At 40.0% G+C, this 19,711-nt stretch overlaps 1 pseudogene; it reads left to right on the top strand.

Moving 5' to 3' along the window:
• Nucleotides 1-3,034: 3,034 nt before the first annotated feature.
• LOC112077715 (receptor-type tyrosine-protein phosphatase epsilon-like) overlaps nucleotides 3,035-19,711 on the top strand; it is an 18,585-nt pseudogene continuing 1,908 nt past the window's right edge.

Genomic DNA, 19,711 nt, shown 5'->3' with positions numbered 1-19,711 from the left:
AGGTTTTCTACGCCTCAGGTAGAAGTTTGGTTAGTCACTGTTATGACTAGGAGGTTGTAGCAGGAAGTGCCTATAGACTGCCTTAACAATACTATTGGTTAGGCACTATACGATGCACATGGGGCTCGTGTGCACTGGCATACCAAGGACTATGTTAATACTGGGTAAAAAACCCCACCTTGATGTCATACTGGTGACCTGATGTCAATACTGGTAACGCGTTGATGTCAATACTGGCAACCTGATGTAATACTGGTAACCTGCTGTAATCTGGTACCTGAAGAATGTATATTGGTAAGCTGCTGTAATACGTGGTAACCTAGATGTAATATGTGTACCTGATGTAGAGAGCTGGTTAACCTGCTAGTAATACTGGTTAACCTGAATGTCATACTTGGTAACCTGAGTGGTGCATCCTGTGTAACACTGATGTATATACTGGTGTAATACACACGTGAGATGTCATAGGCTGGTAACTCTGATGTAGATAATGTTAAATGGCCTGATGTCATACTCCGGTAACCTGATTATACTGGTTAACCTGATGTAAACTGTGGGGTAACCTGTGTCTAAGGTGTAACTTCGGATAACCTGAGGTAATCGCTTGAATGTTAATACTGTAACCTGGCTACATACTGTATTGATAACCTTGGAAGATGTCGAACTGGTAACCTGATGTCAATACTGGTAACCGATACGTACCTGATGTTAGATACCTGCGTAACGATCTGTAATAGTAACTGATGTATACTGGTTAGCTGATGTAAAACTGCGGCTGAACCTGTCTATAGGTTTTTATGCATGGTTGTTAGTTGAAACTGATTGAATAACCCAACGTGTTAGACGCTGGCAGGTTGATTCAGGTTTATCTAAACAGAAGTTTCGTAAGAAGTTGTTATTTTGACCAACGTTTTCTACAGGATACAACAGGTGTAAAATCAGTGCTGCTTAGCCTGGGTCCCAGATCTGTTTGTGCTGTGGTCTCCGTGACGGTCGTTGTCATCAAACAGATGCTGGGATCATGGCCTAGTGGTAGCTGAGGCAGACTGACTGGCGTGACTGACTGGGCTGAGCGGCTGGCGACGGGCTGTCTGGCTGGCTGGACTGGCTGATCTGGACTGACTGAGACTGAATGTGGTGTGACAGGCTGACTGACCGTGCTGGGCTGTTCTGCTGACTGGAATTGACTGGCTTGGTTGGCTGACTGGATGATGTGACGTGGCTGACTTGTGGTGTGACTGACTGAGTGGGCTGGTCAGACCGGACCTGGCTGGGCTGACTGGGCATGAGATGATGCGAAAGTGTGGTGTGACGGCTATCACTGGGCTGACTGGCTGTCTGGACTGACTGGGCTGTGAGCTGGCTGTCTGACTGCTGGCTGGCTTGAGCTGGATGAGCTGAATGTGTGCAGGTGACTGACTGGCTGAGCTGACTGGCTGGTGTACGGAATGACTGAAGTGTCATACGGCTGTGAGGACTGACTGCTGCGGCTTGTGGGCTGGCTGACGGAACATGGCTGATCTGTGAGCTGTGATTGATCTAACTGGTGGTTGTGTTCCTGTTTGTTTTCAGGTCGTTGCACCGTCGGATTAATACCACAGGGGACATTGCAGGCAGCCAAAGAGAAGACAACAGAAGAAAAGAACAGAGTATCCCAACATCCTTCCATGTGAGAGGCTCCATCTCATTCTCTCTATATCATTAACTAGTGATATCCCAACATCCTCCCATGTAGGGGTCTCCCATCTCATTTCTCTCTATATCATTAACTAGTGATATCCCAACATCCTCCCATGTGAGGCTCCATCTCATTCTCTCTATATCATTAACTAGTGATATCCAACATCCTCCTTCGTGGTAGGGGCTCCATCTCATTCTCTCTCTATATCATTAACTAGTGATATCCAACATCCTCCATGTGAGGGACTCCATCTCATTCTCTCTATATCATTAACTAGTGATATCCCAACATCTCTCCATGTGAGGGCTCCATCTCATTCTCTCTATATCATTAACTAGTGATATCCCAACTATCCTCCATGTGGAGGGCTCCATCTCATTCTCTCTATATATCATTAATACATGATATCCAACATCTTCCATGTGAGTGAGCTCCAATTCTCATTCTCTCTACTCGTGTATATCATGTACTAGTGTCAAAGAATAACTTGCTGGTCATTTGGAGCCACATTTCGGGTCTGTATCTATTTCAGAGCAGAAGTCAGTTATTTTGGGTCAGCAGTGATGTGAGAGTTGTCCCCAGCGTCAGTTGATATTCAACAGCAGTAGATAGAGATCTCACAGATAGTCACCTCTTCTCTTCCTGCCTACGCTCTTCTTCTTCTTCCTTTTGACCGTTTCACTTCCTCTTTGGTTATTCTTAATTAAACCCCTGACGCATGTCCATTGATAAGAAACTGAGACCAGGTTGCAATTTGTTCATCTTCACTCCGACTTTTAGGATTATTCAATATAACATGAATAGAGATCAAGAACTGTCTTTACACCCATTTTGACCCGTTTTACCTCTGGAATTGTTGTCCAAAACTGTGTGTGGAAAACCCTAACGTGTCCATGTGTTGTGAACAGATGATCACTCCAGGGTGGTGTAACCCAGCTCGATGGAAACCTCTGTTCAGACTACGTAACGCTTCATACATCCATGTGAGTTGAGACTAGCTTCTTAAATTAGTGTGTTCTTCGTAGGCCTAATAAAGATTGGGATAATATATATTATAAGAAATCATATATGTATCATATATTTATAGAATATTATCATGTTATTATTCAACCGAAACAAGACCAGTTCTTTGTAACGTTATTAATTAACAGCGCTTTTTAAATGTTTCTCTGTTAGGGCTACACGGACAATAACAATTTATTGCAGCACAAGGTAAATACATGGATGTTGTTCTGCAGCAAAAATATTTCGATTAAGTGTCACGTGTGTTCCAAATGTAATAAAACATTCTACTATGGGTGCTGGTTCGCGTCACAAGATGAGTGGGTTAATGAGGTAACGGACTGTTCCCAGGTCCTAAACAAGACACGGTAGCAGACTTCTGGAGGATGATATGGGAGCAGAAGACAGCCACTATTGTCATGCTGACCAACCTGAAAGAGAGGAAAGAGGTGACTGGTTACAAGACTTTCTCACTCGTTCTCTGTTACTTTCACTTTGCTTTGAGTTCCTCTATAATGTTATACGGCACTAGAAATACAGCTACTGTTTTCATTACACATTACTGATACACTACTACACTGATACTATACTAATATTACTACTACACTGATACTATACTATATTCACTACACTGATACGAATACTATATTACTACTACACTGATACTACTACTATATTACTACTACACTGATACTAATACTATATTACTACTACACTGATACTAATACTATATTACTACTACACTATCACTGACTATATTACTACTATACTAAATACTATATTACTACTACACTGTATAATAATATTAACTGACTACAGAATCGTAATACTTTAATACTACACTGACACGAATACTATATTACTACTCACCTGAAACATACTAATAACTATATACATATACCTCAACTATTTACTACACACAGATACAATACTATATTACTAGCTTTATCGACTAACTGATAAATACTAATCTACTACATATACTTACATATGACTCACTACATCACTGATACTTACACTACTTACTAATACAATTGCTAACTACTATATGATACTAATATGATACTACTACAATACATGACTAAACTATATTATACTAACACTGATAATGAATATACTAATATATATATTACTGACTACTATATTACTACACTGATACTAATACTATTACTACTACACTGATACGATACTATATACTACTACACGAAACTATATTATACTTTACTACTTAGATAGCTATACTATAGTTACTAATGACTCTGATACTAATACTACACTATTACTACAGATTACATAACTAATTCATAAACTTACTACTAGACACCGAATCTTATATAATATACGACTACACTGATACTAAGCACTATACTACTACTATGACTTACTACTACTGATACTAATACTATAGTATATACGTCTGTACATAAGATCTAACTCCTGATACTATCCATACATGATATACTATACTACTACACTGATCACTAATGATACTATATTACTACTACACTGATACTACTACTATAGTACTACACACACTTAATACTATATTGCTACTACACACACTGAAAAGATAATACTATAGTACTACTACACTGATACTAATACTATATGTACTACACTGATACTCTTTCACTGTTGTTTCACTTTGCTTTGAGTTTCTCTATAATGTTATACCAGCACTAGAAATACAGCTACTGTTTTCTTACCACTGAGTACACTACTCACTGATACTAATACTATATTACTACTATTCAAAAATCTGTATTTAACTAGACACTTAGAATACTAATACTACTACGATGAACTACTACACTGATCTATACTATATTACTACCATATTCACTACTACTACATAGACTATCTAATACTATATTACTACTACACTGAATACTAATGACTATAGTACTGACTACACTATCTAATATTACTACTACACTAAGACTAATACTATAGTTACTACTACACTGGATATTATACTATATTACTACTGACACGATACTAATACTATATTACTACTACTACACTGAAACTAATACTATAGTCTACTACACGAAACTAATACTGTTACATAGTAGTTACTATCACACTGATACTACTACGATATTAACTACAACTGATACTAATACTATATACTATCATCTATCTATCCGTGACACTAATCCTATATTACTCTACACTAATCTATAGTTACTACTACCACATCACGAATCTACAATATTACTTACACACTAATCCTATATTACTACTACACTAATCCTATATTTACTACTAAACAATAATCTATATTACTCTACACTAATCCTATATTCTTACTACACTAATCCTATATTACTCTACTAACACACATCCTATATTACTACTACACTAACACTCATCTATTTACTACTACACTAATCCTATTTACTACTACACTAATCCTATTATATTACTACTACACTAATCCTATATTACTAACCTAATCCTATATTAACTACTACACTAATCCTATATTACTACTACACTAATCCTATATACTACTACACTAACACTAATCCTATATTACTAACTACACTAATCCTATATTACTACTACACTAATCCTATATTTACTACACTAATCCTATATTACTACTACACTAATCCTATTTACTACTACATAACACTAATCCTATATTACTACTACACTAATCCTATATTACTACTACACTATCCTATATTACTACTACACTACTCCTATATTACTACTACACTAACACTAATCCTATGTTACTACTACACTAATCCTATGTTACTATCATACACTAACATGCTGCTATTGCTGCTATTACACTAACACATTGCTGCTTGTGTGTGCTTGCCTCAAGCCTCCGAAGTTAAGCCATCTATTACCACTTCCGTCTCACTTCACAATCTCTCCTTAAACAGAGGAGGTCATCTGTCTCCGTGTGTACTTTCCCCTGTGAGCAGTCCCAAGGAGTTTTACCCTGCAGAGAGAAAGAGAGAGAGAGAGCCTTACTCCTGCAGGAGAGAGAGAGACCTTACCCTGCAGAGAGAGAGAGAGAGAGAGACCTTACCCTGCAGAGAGAGAGAGAGAGAAGAGAGAGCGAGAGACTTACCTTCAGCAGAGAGAGAGAGAGATCTTACCCTGCAGAGAGAGAGAGAGACCTTACCCTGCAGAGAGAGAGAGAGACCTTACCCTGCAGAGAGAGAGAGGCCTTACCCTGCAGAGAGAGAGAGAGAGAACTTACCCTCCAGAGATCAATAAAAACAGGAAGGAAAGGAGATTAAAATCAGCTTTTGTGCGGCTCGGAATCGATGATTAAATAATGGCTAATAAAGCCCTCTAAGTCTTTATCATAATTAGTCCGCAAACTCTCTTTAAGTGGTTTAAGACTGGCTAATTCTGATTGACTGGCTGGCTGGCAGATTAAGCCCTCACATTCTTTACTGCACTCAGTGTCTTACCAGTCACCTTTAAGATGGTGATGTATTCAATGCCACCCTCTTATGCCCCTACAAATCTAGAATAGTCCTAGTGAGCAAAATTATGTTGAAAAGACGTCTAAATTAAGTATTTTCCAGACGTTGAAGTTAGGTTCATTTAGGTTCTGATTTGGTCCGGTCTGGAGCAGACTTGATTTGGTCCCAACATAGACGTCTATGATTGGCTCAGATTTGGTCCAATCAAGGTTGGTCTAATCAAGGTTGGTCCTACCGCATCAAACCTGAACCAAATATACATGTCTATGATTGGTTCAAGGCCGGTCTGGACCGCACAAAAAAAKCCACTAAAAACGACGCCTGGACAGGACCAAAAAAAAAAGACTTCCAAAATACGTTGGCAAAATACATTGGCGTCTGTCTGTGGGTGTAGTCTACAGTGTCAGCCCGCAATGGAATTGTATGAATGTCCATCTTTGTGTTAGGCCCACCATTTTTATAAAACAGGCAATTACATTGGCTTTATTAGTCCAGAATCATGTGACGAATCAACGTGGCTATTTAATAAGCTCTGAATATCAGCTACCCAACTTTTATCAGGTGTTATCCTGAGCCTATTGGCAACGTGTTTACACAGCGGGAAATGCAGAAGTACTTTCTTTTTCACTATGTCATTCGTGTTATCTCCTGCCTGTAGGCTACAGACAAGGCCACATACTCTTTCTACCGTAGGCCATATCTGCAACATGATTTACGTCAGAGAAGGTTGGTGGAGCTCCGCAGTGATGCGTCTCTCCTACTGCACCCTGGGAATGGACAAGATCAATATATTTTTGGCGCCCCTTTCCTTTAACAAAGTGAGCCATGCTTATCACAGGGCGTCATCAGCGCTCACCTAATAAGCCCTTCTGCCACTGGTTGAGAGAAATACTCATCCTTTTTTGGGCAAGAAATATGTGAGGTTTTATGTGTCGTTGGACGGTGCGTCTTGGTCAGTTTAACTTGGAAAACGACGCCCTTGTCCATCTGCCGCAATAGGTGGTCGCCTAATCCTGCCTGACGGGCGGGCCGGCCCTGGAGGGATCTCTTCCTTCTCACTCTAAAAGGTTGAAGAGTCAGCGGGAGCTAAGAAGTCAAGACAGATTTCCCCCCCTGCGTGTGAACTAATAGAATGTAGTACTACAATACAGTCTTATCTTCTATACTATGTGTACAATATAGATGTTGTTATGGTAGGCTACACCGTACGTTCCTCCAGCTTGACCTACCATACGTTCTAGAATGACCTGTAAACATGCAGTCTCCATGCTTGCCTACCACTTAGAATGACCTGTAAACATGCAGTCTCCATGCTAGCATACCACTTAGAATGAACTGTAAACATGCAGTCTCCATGCTAGCATACTACTTAGAATGACCTGTAAACATGCAGTCTCCATGCTAGCATACTACTTAGAATGACCTGTAAACATCAGTCTCCATGCTAGCATACCACTTAGAATGACCTGTAAACATGCAGTCTCCATGCTAGCATACCACTTAGAATGACCTGTAGACATGCAGTCTCCATGCTAGCATACCACTTAGAATGCACTGTAAACATGCAGTCTCCATGCTAGCATACCACTTAGAATGCACTGTAAACATGCAGTCTCCATGCTAGCATACCACTTAGAATGCACTGTAAACATGCAGTCTCCATGCTAGCATACCATTAGAATGCACTGTAAACATGCAGTCTCCATGCTAGCATACCACTTAGAATGACCTGTAAACATGCAGTCTCCAGCTAGCATACCACTTAGAATGACCTGTAAGACATGCAGTCTCCATGCTAGCATACCACTTAGAATGCACTGTAAACATGCAGTCTCCATGCTAACATACCACTTAGAATGCACTGTAAACATGCAATCTCCATGCTAGCATACCACTTAGAATGACCTGTAAACATGCAGTCTCCATGCTAGCATACCACTTAGAATGACCTGTAAACATGCAGTCTACATGCTAGCATACTACTTAGAATGACCTGTAAACATGCAGTCTCCACGCTAGCATACCACTTAGAATGACCTGTAACATGCAGTCTCCATGCTAGCATACCACTTAGAATGACCTGTAAACATGCAGTCTCCATGCTAGCATACCACTTAGAATGACCTGTAAACATGCAGTCTCCATGCTAGCATACCACTTAGAATGACCTGTAAACATGCAGTCTCCATGCTAGCATACCACTTAGAATGACCTGTAAACATGCAGTTCCATGCTAGCATACACTTAGAATGACTGTAAACATGCAGTTCCATGCTAGCATACCACTTAGAATGACCTGTAAACATTCAGTCTCCATGCTAGCATACTACTTAGAATGACCTGTAAACATGCAGTCTCCACGCTAGCATACCACTTAGAATGACCTGTAAACATGCAGTCTCCATGCTAGCATACCACTTAGAATGACCTGTAAACATGCAGTCTCCATGCTAGCATACCACTTAGAATGACCTGTAAACATTCAGTCTCCATGCTAGCATACCACTTAGAATGACCTGTAAACATTCAGTCTCCATGCTAGCATACCACTTAGAATGACCTGTAAACATTCAGTCTCCATGCTAGCATACCACTTAGAATGACCTGTAAACATTCAGTCTCCATGCTAGCATACCACTTAGAATGACCTGTAAACATTCAGTCTCCATGCTAGCATAGCACTTAGAATGACCTGTAAACATGCAGTCTCCATGCTAGCATACCACTTAGAATGACCTGTAAACATGCAGTCTCCATGCTAGCATACCACTTAGAATGCACTGTAAACATGCAGTCTCCATGCTAGCATACCACTTAGAATGCACTGTAAATATTCAGTCTCCATGCTAGCATACCACTTAGAATGAACTGTAAACATGCAGTTCCATGCTAGCATACCACTTAGAATGACCTGTAAACATTCAGTCTCCATGCTAGCATACCACTTAGAATGACCTGTAAACATTCAGTCTCCATGCTAGCATACCACTTAGAATGACCTGTAAACATTCAGTCTCTATGCTAGCATACTACTTAGAATGACCTGTAAACATTCAGTCTCCATGCTAGCATACCACTTAGAATGACCTGTAAACATGCAGTCTCATGCTAGCATACCACTTAGAATGACCTGTAAACATGCAGTCTCCTCTAGTCATACCACTTAGAATGACCTGTAAACATGCAGTCTCCATGCTAGCATACCACTTAGAATTCACTGTAAACATGCAGTCTCCATGCTAGCATAGCACTTAGAATGACCTGTAAACATTCAGTCTCCATGCTAGCATACCACTTAGAATGCACTGTAAACATTCAGTCTCCATGCTAGCATACCACTTAGAATGACCTGTAAATATTCAGTCTCCATTCAGTCTCCATGCTAGCATACCACTTAGAATGACCTGTAAACATGCAGTCTCCATGCTAGCATACCACTTAGAATGACCTGTAAACATGCAGTCTCCATGCTAGCATACCACTTAGAATGCACTGTAAACATGCAGTCTCCATGCTAGCATAGCACTTAGAATGACCTGTAAACATTCAGTCTCCATTCTAGCTACCACTTAGAATGCACTGTAAAAATTCAGTCTCCATGCTAGCATACCACTTAGAATGACCTGTAAACATTCAGTCTCCATGCTAGCATACCACTTAGAATGACTTGTAAACATTCAGTCTCCATTCAGTCTCCATGCTAGCATACCACTTAGAATGCACTGTAAACATGCAGTCTCCATGCTAGCAACCACTTAGAATGCACAACCGATCATTTTGTTTCATATCGCGTTGGGGTCAATTATATTTATATTTCTGTCAATTCAGTAAATACACAGAAATTCCAAGTCCAATTCTCTTCAATGCTTTTCAAAAAAGGAAAATGTATCATTGAAATTAGAATTTGGTTACTTATACTTTCTGAATGAACTGGAATTCAAAATGGAACTGATCCCAACCCTGTTGGATACTAAATTAGGCTGCTAGTATAGACACCGGAACATTCTCTATGATTAGAACCTGAGTGTCCTCTGGTGACTCATTGCTTCCCTGTTCTTGTGTTTTCCAAACCACTAGGACAAGTGTTACCAGTACTGGCCAGACCAAGGCTGTTGGACGTATGGTCATGTCCGGGTGGCTGTGGAAGACTTTACTGCGTTGGTGGACTACACCATACGGAAGTTCTGCGTACAATATGTAAGTTGTTATTAGATGGTTTTCATGTGGGTTTTAGATCCTAACCGTACTGTAGGTTTGGTTGGAAATGTAAGTGCTTGCCTGTCCTATACTTATTCACTTGTAGAATACTAAAGTCCTATACTTATTCACTTGTAGTATACTAAAGTCCTATACTTATTCACTTGTAGTATACTAAAGTGTACTAATAAGTATTTGACTGTAAATATGTAGTCTACAGAGCTCCACAACACTGATGGACATACAAACTTAAAAGATGTGCTGTAAACTGTGGTGTTTTTTTTGTGTCGTGTGAATAGAGTAGACTGCAGATGTAGGATCATAATTTGATCACTCTTTTGTTAATGAGAATTTTCCTGCAAACCTGTGATTTAAGGCGTTTGTAATTTCCACTTAGATTTTTTAGACTTGAATTGCCAAACGAAAAATGTGTCAACCCTACAAAAATGTCCTTTAATTATAATCCACATTATAATTCACATTTTCCTGTTTCTGCAGGATTATTTTCCTGCTGTAACAAACTGTCTCAAATTACGATCCTACATCTGTACAACACAACACATGAACCACAGAGTCACAGACTATCAAAGCCTACTGCTGCTACTGATCACCAGTGACTCACTCTTGTTGAAAGACCCTCGCGCCCAGGCCCACGTCGGGACAGGGTCTATAGTGTGTGCAGCTGCTGGCCCAGCTCGCGCCCAGGGCCACGTCAGGTCTATAGTGTGTGCAGCCTGCTGGCCCAGCCTCGCGCCCAGGGCCCCACGTCAGGGTCTATAGTGTGTTGCAGCCTGCTGGCCCAGCCTCGCGCCCAGGCCCACGTCAGGGTCTATTGTGTGGCAGCCTGCTGGCCCAGCCTCGCGCCCAGGGCCCCACGTCAGGGTCTATAGTGTGTGCAGCCTGCTGGCCACCACAGGTGTTCCATGTCCCTGAGCTGACACTACTCAGCGGTCGTCTGTGGTTTGGCACAGGCCAGCCCGGTCTAGTAGCTAGTACCACATGTTTTACTTGCCTGGATGACGTTCTACTAGCCTACACTCTTAGAAAGGAAGCTGCTATCGGCAACCGAATGTGGTTTGGCACAGACTCTATGTACAGACTCTGGTTTATAGTAATGACTCTATGTACAGACTCTGGTTATTAGTAATGACTCTAGGTAGTATCTGGTTTATAGTAATGACTCTGTTTAGTATCTGGTTTATAGTAATGACTCTATGTAGTATCTGGTTTTTAGTAATGCCTCTGTGTAGTATCTGGTTTTTAGTAATGCCTCTAGGTAGTATCTGGTTTATAGTAATGACTCTATATAGTATCTGGTTTATAGTAATGACTCTAGGTAGTATCTGGTTTATAGTAATGCCCCTATGTAGTATCTGGTTTATAGTAATGACTCTATGTAGTATCTGGTTTATAGTAATGCCTCTAGGTAGTATCTGGTTTATTAGTAATGACTCTATGTAGTATCTGGTTTATAGTAATGACTCTATGTAGTATCTGGTTTATAGTAATGCCTCTAGGTAGTATCTGGTTTATAGTAATGACTCTATGTAGTATCTGGTTTATAGTAATGACTCTATGTAGTATCTGGTTTATAGTCATGACTCTATGTAGTATCTGGTTTATAGTCAGACTCTATGTAGTATCTGGTTTATAGTAATGACTCTAGGTAGGATCTGGTTTATAATAATGACTCTAGGTAGTATCTGGTTTATATAATGACTCATGTAGTATCTGGTTTATAGTAATGACTCTATGTAGTATCTGGTTTATAGTAATGACTCTAGGTAGTATCTGGTTTATAGTAATGACTCTAGGTAGTATCTGGTTTATAGTAATGACTCTATGTAGTATCTGGTTCATAGTAATGACTCTAGGTAGTATCTGGTTTATAGTAATGACTCTGTATGTAGTATCTGGTTTATATAATGACTCTAGGTAGTATCTGGTTTATAGTAATGACTCTATGTAGTATCTGGTTCATAGTAATGACTATATGTAGTATCTGGTTCATAGTAATGACTCTAGTAGTATCTGGTTTATAGTAATGACTCTAGTAGTATCTGGTTCATAGTAATGACTCTAGGTAGTATCTGGTTTATAGTAATGACTCTATGTAGTATCTGTTTATAGTAATGACTCGGTATGTCTGCTCTGTGTGTCTTCTCCTGTAGCAGGCCAGTGACGGCACCAAGCCCTCCAGGCTGGTCACCCAGCTCCACTTCACCAGCTGGCCTGATTTCGGGGTGCCCTTTTCCCCATCGGCATGCTTAAGTCCTCAAGAAAGTCAAGACGGTCAACTCCTCCTTCGCTGGTCCCATCGTGGTTCACTGCAGGTACTTTGTACTGGGGATGCAGTCTTTTAGACACATTTCAACTGTTGTACTGTACATAGTAACATGAAGGTTACTCCTCACCTATCTTTAGGGAGAGAGAGCGAGATCTAACTGTCATGCTATGATTCTCAGATGCTATAGATAGTTGACACCTTGTCCTTCTCTGTCCTTTGTCTCTGCAGTGCTGGTGTGGAAGGACAGGCACCTTCATTGTGATTGACGGCGTGATTGACATGATGCACCAGGAGCAAAGATTGACGTCTTTGGTTTGTTGTCCAAGATACGAGACCAGCGCTCACAGCTTGACAGACAGACGTGAGTAGGCTCAGAACAACAGGGTCACAGCACTATTTCATGCAATGTATCGGTCTATGTTTATCTTAGTACTAGGACTAGCAACTGTGCAAAAGTAAGCATTATCCTTCCTACTACTACATTGTTCTAAATATGTGTTTGTATTGTAAACTAGAAAATATAGAGGTCCAAGGATCTATCCCTGTGGAACACCACACTTGATCTCATCTTCTTCTGCTTCTTCTTCTTCTGCTTCTTCTTCTGCTGCTTCTTCTTCTTCTGCTTTCTTCAGCCTCTTCTTCTGCTGCTGCTTCTTGTTCAGCTTCTGCTTCTTCTTCTGCTGCTGTTTTCTTTCTCCTTCTTCTTTCTTCTTCTCCTTCTTCTCCTTTTTCTCTCTTCTTCTGCTTCCTCTTCTTCTCCTTCTTTTTCTCCTTTTTCTTCTCAGCTTCCTCTTCTTCTCCTTTTCTTCTGCTTCTTCTGTTTCTTCTTCAGCTTCTCCTTGGAAGCAATTATCAAAGTGTATGTACTTTCATTCCTATTGTTCTAGTGCTCTAAATATGTGTTTGTGTTCCTGTGTGGCCTCCAGATTCAGTACTCGTTCATCTACCAGGCCCTGTTGGAGTACTACCTCTACGGAGACACGGAACTGGACGTGTCCTCTCTGGAAGGACACCTGCACAAACTCCACAACACCCACACCCCCTTCGACAGGGTCGGCCTGGAGGAAGAGTTCAGAGTGAGAGCCGGGGTCCTGTCTAGGGGAGGGTTTTCGTCGAGTTAGGGAGGTCCTGTCTCTCTGACAGGGTTGTAGTCGAGTTAGGGGAGGGTCCTGTCTCTCTGACAGGGTTGTAGTCGAGTTAGGGGAGGGTCCTGTCTCTCTGACAGGGTTGTAGTCGAGTTAGGGAGGGTCCTGTCTCTCTGACAGGGTTGTAGTCGAGTTAGGGGAGGGTCCTGTCTCTCTGACAGGGTTGTAGTCGAGTTAGGGAGGGGTCTGTCTCTCTGACAGGGTTGTAGTCGAGTTAGGGGAGGGTCCTGTCTCTTCTGACAGGGTTGTAGTCGAGTTAGGGAGGGGTCCTGTCTCTCTGACAGGGTTGTAGTCGATAAGATAGAGACCCTTTGCTACTTGCAGGTAGAATCCTTGAAAGTCTATGTATGTTTATAATAGCAAATGGTGGGCGTCGTGTATAAATTATTCTACATTAGTTTGCATTGCCCTTATTTTTTGGGGCCTCACCGGCCTGATCGGGAGTCCATAGGGCGGTGCACAATTGGCCCAGCATCGTCCGGGATAGGGGAGGGTTTTCGCCGGGGTCAGGCCTGTCATTGTAAATAAGAATTTGTTCTTAACTGTCTTGCCTAGTTAAATAAAGGTAAACATGTTGAGTCATCTATGTGTACATTTACACCTTGACACTTTTCTCTCCCCGACCCCCTTTATCGTCCAGAAACTGACCAACATGCGAATAATGAAGGAGAACATGAGGATGGAAATCTCCCTGCCAACATGAAGAAGAACAGAGTGCTCCAGATCATTCCGTGTAAGGAACGCCGGAAAAGTTATGACACAAACAAACTGAATGAGATCTGTTTTCCCAGAGTCCAGTTAACACTACATTACGTCATGCGCGTATTCTTTAACTTGTGACAGATTGTGACCCACAGATTATATTTGTGTTTCATAAACCCCCTTTTAGAACGAAACGAGAATATTATCAAATCTGTTTTTCCCTTTGTTCTCTCACCTAAAATGCATTCGTGCAGAAATAACCAGTGAAATCCATTGTATATGTATTTTTTTTCATATTTGGTATTCATATATTTAAACCTTGATGCGTGGGACTGACATCCAGAGATCTTTTAGCCAGTCGTCTTGTTGTTTTATCTGATAAAAACACAATTTGTTTTTGCTGTCTTTTAGGTTGAGTGATGCATTTTTTCATTGCCTGCCTCTCATCTTGCAAATAGTTTTTGGGAAATGGAAATGCAGCCTTTTAGGATGCATCCCAAATGGCACCCTATTCCCTATTTAGTCACTACTTTTTGACTACAGTCCATATGGCTGTGTCAAAAGTAGTGCACTATATAGGGAATAGGGTGCCATTTGAGACACTGGCTGCAGGCATCTAATATGGCGATCTTATTCATAAATCAACAGTGACAGCATCACAGATGATCCAATTCCTTCACCCCTATTCATCTGCTCTTTCCTCAGAGCGTTCGATGTTAGGGCCATAGGGCCGCCATCTTTAGAGAATTAAGATGTGTTGTTGGCGTAATGGAAAGGGTGAAATTACAGCCACATTTATTTCCATGGCAGTTTCCTTAACGTCCACTAGGGGGCAGGTTTAATCCCAGTGCTTGGAACTCATTTTAAAATCATAATTTGTTTACCCTTAACCCCTAACCTAAACCACCTTTTCATATTTGGTATTCATATATTTAAACCTTGATGCGTGGGACTGACATCCAGAGATCTTTTAGCCAGTCGTCTTGTTGTTTTATCTGATAAAAACACATTGTTTTTTGCTGTTCTTTAGGTTGAGTGATGCATTTTTCATTGCCTGCCTGTCATCTTGCAAATAGTGTTTGGAAATGGAAATGCATTTCCATTTAGGGTACATCTCAAATCGCAACCTATTCCCATTTAGTGCACTACCTTTGACCAGAGTCCATAAGGCTCGGAATGAACGCCTTCACTTTTGCGCAGTTTGTCTGACAGCTAAAATATGCACAAAAAAAGTGCAGCGTAATTAAAAGGCCAACCCACGTCGTTGTTCTGCAGTTACGATGAAGGGGACGTTATTTTATCTGGAGATTGAGTTGCAGTGTTATGTTGATTGTTATACTCTGTATTACTGACTTTGTAGTTATCTCCCGTTTAATATGAATTTTAATCTTGAATTTTATTTTTCAGATGACTTCAACAAGAGTGATTATGTCCATGAGAAGAGGCCAAGAGTTTACTGACTACATCAATGCGTCATTTATAGATGTAAGTAAACATTACAATAATCACTACTACATCAATGACTAAACGTGAATCAATGTCATATTGTTGACGGTTTTTGCGGATATTAAAGTATATATTCATACTCTGCAATCTGCAAAGTTTCAAGGAAGTTGTACCTGTCTGACATGGTGGTAGTGACTGTACTGTGTACTGTGGTGGGGTGTCCTCAGGGCTACAGGCAGAAGGACTACTTCATAGCGACCCAGGGTCCTTTGTCTCACACGGTGGAGGACTACTGGAGGATGGCCTGGGGAGTGGAAGTGTCACTCCATCGTCATGCTGACTGAACTACAGGAGAGGGAACAGGTAGGAAAGGATCTGCATCAGAGAAATAGCATTTAAACAATTCATATTATTATATCTCTATGCTATTCACTTACTAACTACTGTTGTCTACGTTAGCAAGGATCCGAACTAGGAACTCTTTGTTTTGAGTTATTGTAATATTGTACTAGCTACTGTTCTAACATGTTTTGAGTTATTGTAATATTGTACTAGGCTACTGTTCAACATGTTTTGAGTTATTGTAATATTGTACTTGGCTACTGTTCTAACATGTTTTGAGTTATTGTAATATTGTACTAGGCTACTTTCTAACATGTGTTGAGTTATTGTAATATTGTACTTGGCTACTGTTCTTACATGTTTTTGAGTTATTGTAATATTGTACTTGCTACTGTTCTCACATGTTTTGAGTTATTGTAATATTGTACTAAGCTACTGTTCTCACATGATTTGAGTTTATGTAATATTGTACTAGCGCTACGTTCTTACATGTTTTGAGTTATTGTAATATTGTACTAAGCTACTGTTCTCACATGATTTGAGTTATTGTAATATTGTACTAGGCTACTGTTCTTACATGTTTTGAGTTATTGTAATATTGTACTTGGCTGTTATTTGATGGTAATGGAATCACTATGCTATCCAGTACTTAATCTATTGACTGTGTCTCCTGCAGGACAAGTGTCCAGTACTGGCCCACAGAGGACTCAGTGACCTACGGAGACTACACTGTAGAGATGAAGGGAGACACTGTGTGTGATACCTTCAGTGTACGGGATCTGGTACTCACCTACGGCCCAGTAAGTTTACATGGAAATACCCTGTGAGGTAGTGAGGGACTTTAGCAGTAGTTTATTGAGACATTAACCTTCTTCTTACCTCTAGAGGAGTCCATGATTAATCACAGCAATAAAGTGTTTGTCATGTTAGCATATTGCTAATCTTGTAACCCTCAACCCAAATTAGACGTTAACAGTCATCACGAGAAACTAGCGTATTGCAAAAAATGTGCATCCCAAACGCTAAACTATCTTTCCAAAACTTAGCAAATTGTAAAAATGTGCTCCCAATGCTGAATTATCCATCCAAACCTAGCATGTTGCTAAAATTAGCTCCCAATGCTAAATGATCTATTCCAAACCTAGCATGTTGCTAAAATTAGCTCCCGATGCTAAATGATCTGTCAGAACCTAGCATGTTGCTAAAAATTAGCCTCCCAATGCTAAATGATCTGTCAGAATCTAGCATGTTGCTAAAATTAGCTCCCAATGCTTAAATGATCTATCCAAACCTAGCATGTTGCCTAAAATTAGCTCCCGATGCTAAATGATCTGTCAGAACCTAGCATGTTGCTAAAATTAGCTCCCAATGCTAAATGATCTGTCAGAATCTAGCATGTTGCTAAAATAGCTCCCAATGCTAAATGATCTATCCAAACCTAGCATGTTGCTAAAATTAGCTCCCGATGCTAAATTATCTGTCCAAACCTAGCATGTTGCTAAAATAGCTCCCGGTGCAAAATGAATACTATCCAAAAACTGAGCATGTTGCTAAAATTAGCTCCCAATGCTAAATGATCTGTCCACACCTAGCATGATGCTAAAATCAGCTCCCAATGCTAAATGATCTGTCAGAACCAAGCATGTTGCTAAAATTTGCTCCCAATACTAAATGATCTGTCAGAACCTAGCATGTTGCTAAAATTTGCTCCCAATACTAAATGATCTGTCAGAATCTAGCATATTGCTAAAATTAGCTCCCAATACTAAATGATCTGTCCCAACCTAGCATGTTGCTAAAATGAGCACCCTGACAGCTACATTATCTTTCCAAACCTGGGTTTCCATGTTTCAGGATAAGCAGACACGTCTGGTCCGCCACTTCCACTTTCACGGCTGGCCAGAGATCGGGATCCCAGCCGAAGGGAAAGGAATGATTGACATCATCGCCTCGGTGCAGAGACAGCAACAGCAGTCAGGAAACCATCCCATCATCGTACACTGCAGGTAGCTAAAACTCTGACCCTTATCACCATGTGGTGGAATATGTTACTTTGGGAACACTTTTACACTTCACTGTTACCTAAGTAACACTTTTATACCACTTTAAATGTACTTCGTAACAATTCTTTGTTACACATTTACTGTTACTTTGGTAACACTTTATTATTATACATTTACTGTTACTTTGGTAACACTTTATTATTACACATTTACTGTTACTTTGGTAACACTTTATTATTACACATTTACTGTTACTTTGGTAACACTTTTTACTTGTATAGTTTGTTGAGCATTCTTTAGGCAAGACTGTTACTGTTACTAGCAACCCATTACAACAGTCACAAAACCTCAAAGTCACTGTTTTCATATAATGTTCTGTTGTGTAGTGCTGGTGCAGGGCGAACAGGTACGTTCATTGCACTGAGCAATATCCTGGAGCGGGTCAAGGCCGAGGGCCTACTGGACGTCTTCCAGACTGTGAAGAGTTTACGAATGCAGAGGCCACATATGGTCCAGACCGTGGTGAGGACTTTCACACAAATCACCATTTGTAAAACTATTTTAATTTCCAAAGAATCCATTGTTTTAACATAGTTTGACACACATCGTAATTGACCAAGTATCTATCGGTCCCAATGCCATTAATAGATAATATAATGTAGTAATTTATTGTCCATTGAGTTTACACAGAATTGATATTTGTCTTTGGTGCTCTGGTTTACAGTAAAATGATCAAAATGGACATAAAACATAGACATTACACAGTGAACACATTTACATGTCAGTTCACCGGAGTCGTATTTACAATTCTCCCTGATGGTTCTCAAATTCTTTCCCCAGGAACAATACGACTTCTGCTACCGGGTGGTACAAGACTTTGTGGACATTTTCTCAGACTATGCCAATTTTAAATGATGAAATATTTGCCTTACAAACATATTTTTAGTTCAAATGTTGTTTTTGAAATACCAGTTGGTTAGGCTTTGTGTTATGTCCATAGAAGGATTAAATGTTTTTCTATTTTGCTATGCACTTGTCTTTACTGTAACTAAAATTCCATCCCTCGCTGTAATATACTGTATGTCAATGGACGGACATTTGTAAATGCCAAAATGTAAGATTAATCATGTATATTTCACATCATGTATAATAATTATTTTGTAATGAAATTCAAGTGTTTTTTTGTTTTTTTAACCTTGAGTCTCTTTATTGACATATTTTAGTTGTTGTATGATACTGTACTTTTGTTAAAAATCTGGTTTATTCAGACTAAGTGTTTATTTTGCCTTTGACCATACGTGTAATAGTTCCTTTGAAAGTGGCGCTGTTGTAAATGTTTTATGTATCGTTGCGGACCTTCCATTTATTGCATTCTAAGAACCTTATGTGAATACTATTAAGATTATTCTGACATGTATTTGATGCCTTCTATCTGTGACTAGATGTCT

This window comes from Salvelinus sp. IW2-2015, unplaced genomic scaffold (assembly GCF_002910315.2).
Source record: "Salvelinus sp. IW2-2015 unplaced genomic scaffold, ASM291031v2 Un_scaffold4852, whole genome shotgun sequence".
In the NCBI taxonomy this organism is placed as follows: Eukaryota; Metazoa; Chordata; class Actinopteri; order Salmoniformes; family Salmonidae; genus Salvelinus; species Salvelinus sp. IW2-2015.
The sequence above is the reverse complement of the archived record's forward strand: the minus strand, read 5'-3'. Positions and strand labels throughout refer to the sequence as shown.